This window comes from Balaenoptera ricei, chromosome 15, assembly GCF_028023285.1.
Source record: "Balaenoptera ricei isolate mBalRic1 chromosome 15, mBalRic1.hap2, whole genome shotgun sequence".
In the NCBI taxonomy this organism is placed as follows: Eukaryota; Metazoa; Chordata; class Mammalia; order Artiodactyla; family Balaenopteridae; genus Balaenoptera; species Balaenoptera ricei.
The window spans coordinates 69,748,434-69,754,334 of NC_082653.1; the positions used below are offsets into that span (position 1 = coordinate 69,748,434).

The 5,901-nt window shown below is 41.9% G+C and overlaps 1 pseudogene; it reads left to right on the forward strand.

The window, feature by feature from the left end:
- The first annotated feature begins 203 nt into the window (after positions 1-203).
- LOC132349182 (large ribosomal subunit protein eL21-like) lies at positions 204-687 on the forward strand (annotated as a pseudogene).
- The last annotated feature ends 5,214 nt before the right edge of the window (positions 688-5,901 follow it).

The following is a 5,901-nucleotide window of genomic DNA, read 5'->3' on the forward strand; positions in this document are numbered from 1 at the left end:
ACATAATCCAGCCATTCCCCGCCTAGGCGTGTACTCAAGAGAAAGGAAGAAATGTGTCTATTCAAAGACTTATGCTGTTGTTCACAGCACTTTATTTACAGTCTCCCCAAACTGGAAACAACTCAAATATCCGCCAACAGATGCACAGATAAACAAATTGTGGCTTCCTTTTGGCCGGAATCGCCATCTTCCAGTAATTCGCCAGAATGACCAACACAACGGGAAAGAGGAGGGGCACCCGCTACATGTTCTCTAGGCCTTTTAGAAAACATGGAGTTGTTCCTTTGGCCACATATATGAGAATGTACAAGAAAGTTGACATTGTAGATATCAAGGGAATGGGCACTGTTCAAAAGGAATGCCCCATAAATGTTACCATGGCAAAACTGGCAGAGTCTACCATGTTGCCCAGAATGTTGTTGGCATCATTGTAAACAAACAAGTTAAGGGCAAGATTCTTGCCAAGAAAATTAATGTGCATATGGAGCATATTAAGCACTCTAAGAGCTGAGATAGCTTCCTGAAACGTGTGAAGGAAAATGATCAGAAAAAAAAGAAGCCAAAGAGAAAGGTACTTGGGTTCAACTGAAGTGCCAGCCTGCTCCACCCAGAGAAGCACACTTCGTGAGAACCAATGAAAAGGAGCCTGAACTGTTGGAGCCTGTTCCTTATTAATTCATGGCATGATGGTGTAAAGAAAATAAAAGACCTGGACTGTAAAAACAAACAAACAAAAAAAAACAAACAAGGACTTCGCTGGTGGTGAAGTGGTTAAGAATCCACCTGCCAATGCAGGGGACATGGGTACAAGCCCTGGTCTGGGAAGATCCCACATGCTGTGGAGCAACTAAGCCCGTGCACCACAACTACTGAGCCTGCGCTCTAGAGCCCACTAGCCACAACTACTGAGCCTGCATGCCACAACTGCTGAAGCCTGCGTGCCTAGAGCCCGTGGTCCGCAACAAGAGAAGCTACTGCAATGAGAAGCCCACACACTGCAACGAAGACTAGCCCCCGCTCACCACAACTAGAGAAAGCCTGCGTGCAGCAACGAAGACCCAACACAGCCAAAAATAACATATAAATAAATAAATTTATAAAAAACCAAATTGTGGTATATCCATACAACGGAACTGTCATGGAAAAGAATGTATATATAATGTATATATACGTATAACAATCAGCTGTACAGCAGAAATTAACACATTGTAAATCAACTATACTTCAATTAAAATTTTTTAATTAAAAAAATAAAAAAATCAATTGATCAATCTATACAATGGAACCATAACTATAGATAAACCCAACAACATGGATGAATCTCAAAATAATGATGCGAAGTGTAAAAAGCCAAACAAAAAAGAGTGCATGCTACATAATGCCATTTATATAAAATTCTAGAACATGCAAACTAATCTATAGAGACAAAAAACAGATCATTGACTGTCTGGGGATGGGGTGGGTGCTAGGAAACTTCAGGGGATGTTGGATATTTTCTTGTGTCAATGGTTTCATAGGTGCATGCATATGTCAAAACTTAATGGTTGTCTTTGACATAAGCCATAGCAATATTTTTTTGGATCTGTCTCCTAAGGCAAAGGAAATAAAAACAAAAACAAACAAATGGGACCTAATTAAACTTAAAAGCTTTTGCATAGCAAAGGAAAGCATCGACAAAATGAAAAGACAACCTAGTGAATGGGAGAAAATATTTGCAAATAATATGATTGACAAAGGGTAAATATCCAAAATATATAAGCAGCTCATACAACTCAACATCAGAAAAAGAAACACCCTAATTAAAAAATGGGCATAAGTCCTGAATAGACATTTTTCCAAAGAAGCCATACAGGGCTTCCCTGGTGGCACAGTGGTTGAGAGTCTGCCTGCCAATGCAGGGGACACGGGTTCGAGCCCTGATCTGGGAGGATCCCACATGCCGCGGAGCAACTAAACCTGTGAGCCACAAATACTGAGCCTGCGCGTCTGGAGCCTGTGCTCCGCAACAAGAGAGGCCGTGATGGTGAGAGGCCCGCGCACCGCGATGAAGAGTGGCCCCTGCTCGCCGCAACTAGAGAAAGCCCTCGCACAGAAACGAAGACCCAACACAGCCAAAAATAAATAAATAAATAAATTAATTAATTAATTATTAAAAAAAAAAAAAGAAGCCATACAGATGTCCAACAGGCACATGAAAAGATGATCAACATTGCCAATCATGAGAGAAATGCAAATCAAAATCACAGTGAGACATAACCTCACATCTCTCAGAATGGCTATCATCAAAAAGTTATTTGTAAATAACAAATGTTGGCGAGGATGTGGAGAAAAGGGAACCCTTGTACACTGTTGGTGGGAACGTAAATTAGTGCAGCCACTGTGGAAAACAGTATGGAGGTTTCTCAAAAAACTAAAAACAGAGCTACCACATGACCTAGCAATTCCACTCCTGGGTATATACCCAAAGAAAACAGAAACACTAATTCAAAAAGATACGTGCACCTCAATGTTCATAACAGCATTACTTATTTTGACAAAAATTCAATTAACAATCAAGTTAAGGAGAAAAAAAAAAGAATTTTATTTGAGCCAAATTGAGGATTATAACCCAGGAAACAGACTCTTAGAAAGCTCTGAGAGCTAACTTGCCTGTTAGAAGCCAAAAGCACAGTCATACACATTTTTGAGACTAAGGACAATACATCAAAATGACATACTGATAATTTTACATAAAGTTCACCAAGGATACATAGTCCAAGTAAGCACGTACAAGGTGAGAAGCAGGTCACCATGACCCCCTGCAGAGTTGGGAAAGAACACTATTCTTTTAAGAATTTACATTGCTAGTGTCAGAGGAAAGAAAAAAATTGATTTTTACAGTTGAGCAGGCACTTCCATCTTTGAGGAGCTCTGGTTAATGTGTAATGCAGATGCACACTGCACATTAGGGAGGGAGGGAGGGAAGAGGCCCAAGCAAACACAGAGAATTTTTTGTTTAATTTTTCTTGTCTTGCCTTAAAATATAAATTTTATTTCATACCTTATGCTAGCCAAGATATGGAAGCAACCTAAGTGTCCACCAACAGATGAATGGATAAAGAAGATGTGGGATATATATATTGATACAGTAGAATACTACTCAGCCATAAGAAAGAATAAAATGTTGCCATTTGTAACAAATGGATGGATGAACTTGAGGGGTATTGTGCTTAGTGAAATAAGTCAGACAGGGAGAGACAAATACCACATGATATCACTTACCTGTGGAGTATAAAAAATAAAACTAGTGAATATAACAAAAAAGAAACAGACTCAGATACAGAGAACAAACTAGTGGTTACCAGTGGGGAGACAGAAGGGGCAAGGTAGAGGTAGGAGATTAAGAGGTGCAAACTGCTATGTATAAAATATATAAGCTACAGGGCTTCCCTGGTGGCGCAGCGGTTGAGAATCTGCCTGCCAATGCAGGGGGCACGGGTTCGAGCCCTGGTCTGGGAAGATCCCACATGCCGCGGAGCAACTAGGCCCGTGAGCCACAACTACTGAGCCTGCGCGTCTGGAGCCTGTGCTCCGCAACAAGAGAGGCCGCGATAGTGAGAGGCCCGCACACCGCGATGAAGAGTGGCCCCCACTCGCCGCAACTGGAGAAAGCCCTCGCACAGAAACGAAGACCCAACACAGCCAAAAAATAAAAAATAAAAATAAATAATAAATAAAAAATTAAAAAAAATATATATATATATAAGCTACAAAGATATATTTTACGGCTCAGGGAATATAGCCAATATTTTATAATAATTGTAAATGGAATGTAACCTTTAAAATTGTGAATCACTGTGTTGTACACCTGAAAGATATAATATTTACATCAACTATACTTCAATAAAAAAAAAAACTCATCCATTGGACTTTAAAAAAAAAAAAATTTATGTATTTATTTATTTATTTTGGCTGCACCAGGTCTTAGTTGTGACACACGGGCTCTTAGTTGCAGCATGCAGGATCTAGTTCCCGACCAGGGATCCACCCCAGGCCCCTTGCATAAGGAGAGCAGAGTCTTACTCACCGGACCACCAGGGAAGCATTGGACATTTTTTATATGTGTGGTTTGTTGTGCAACAATTATGTTTCCATCTAGCCATTTTTTCAGACTCTTTTTGTCAGTCTTGCCCTGGCGTGTCAGTCCTCTTGCATACAGCCCTTTGCTTGCATGACCATTGCAGCGGTTCTTGTGGGGAGTAGCCTTGAAGGCACCCAGTGAGAGCATAATCCTCATTTGCTCTGGGGTTTACTAACCCTTGGCGGGTTTGGGGTTGCAAGGTCTTTTAGCCCTGGACCCACTTGCCTGTAAATGGAGAAGACAGCCACCAGGGGGCGTACCGTGATTTCCCTTTTTCTAGAAGAAGGTATGAGAAGTAAGCTTTTCTGAGATTTTCCCACTAGAAACTTCTTAAATCTTAAAAAAAACAAACAAAACAAAACAAAAATATCAAAAACAGCCAAACAAATACTCTCAAAAACTTTTTTAAAGTCCATCTTCCATGGACCAGCAATCCCATGCCTAGGATCTGACCTAGAGAGATTCCAGTCTAGGAGAGGACATTGACCGCAATCGTCACTGCAACCTTGCTTGTAATAGAAAACTGCAGACAGTGGAACCGCCCTTCATTAAGGATATCAGATCTGTCCTAAAACTTGAACGTGCTTGGACTCGCCTGGAGATTTTGTTAAAAGGTAGAGTCAGAGTCCCGAGGTCTGGGGTGTGGCCAGGTGACGCTGATGCTGGTTGGAGGACCACATATTCAGGGTATTGGCTCACCCGCTGGACTAGAGACCCCCAAAGAGTAGTGGCTTCACTAACAAGACCATGTTGCTGTGGCTTCTTTGTCACTGAGCAATCTGGCTGTCAGAAGTCAGGGCTGGTACCCCAGGTTCCCTCCATCCTTGCAGTGTTTCTTTCATCTGCATGGCCCGAGATATCTCCTTCCCTTGGTCACATCCCAGCCAGCAAGAAGAGATACAGTGGCATGGAGAGTACATGCCCCTTCTCTTTAAGGGCAGGACCCCCATGTCGATGCCTCAATTATGCTCACCTGCCATGAGGCAGAACTTAATCACGCCGAGCTGGGGGGCTGTGACTTGGAGTCTTTATTTGGAATATCATGTCCCCATAGACAATGTGAGTGTTCTGTTATTAGTGAAAAAGTGGAAACTGGATTTTGGGTGACATCAGCAGTATTTGCTCCAAGAAAGGACTGGTTAAATAAACTATAGTTTGTCCAGAAGCTGGAATATTCAGCCACTAAGACAATGAGATAGATATGGATAAGCCACTATGGGAAGCCATCTCTGACATAGTTGAGTGAAAATAAGTACAGTTACAGAAAACCCTATTAGGATAATCTCATTTTTATTTGGATGAAAATAAAGTTGATGGGTCACACGTGCATTCTATGTCTACATTGCTTAGTTTTAGAAAGAGTCTGGAATGGTTCACAGGAGGGTATGACTCCTCAGGGGATTATGTGATAGAAAGGAGTTACAGAAAGATGACATAGGACCGTCTCCATTCTTGGGCACATCTACCCTCTCACGGAAGGGATTTGGGGCATTCAATTTCTGGGAGGGGAAGGATACAGCCACATGTCTGTGGGAGAACCCATCATAAACCATGCCCCAGCCAAGCACTTTTCACTCAATCCTCATAATGAACCAATGAGCAAAAGGGGTGGATGTGCATTGGTTTTGCCTGTCCAGCACACCTTCCCCCTTCTTCTAGAAATACGAACCTTGATTTTCCTTGGCAACAACTCAAGGACGGCAGGGAAAAAGAGCTTGTGTTCCGTGGCTCAGGTGATTGGTTCAAGAATAAGCATGTGACTCAATGTGGACCAGTAAGAG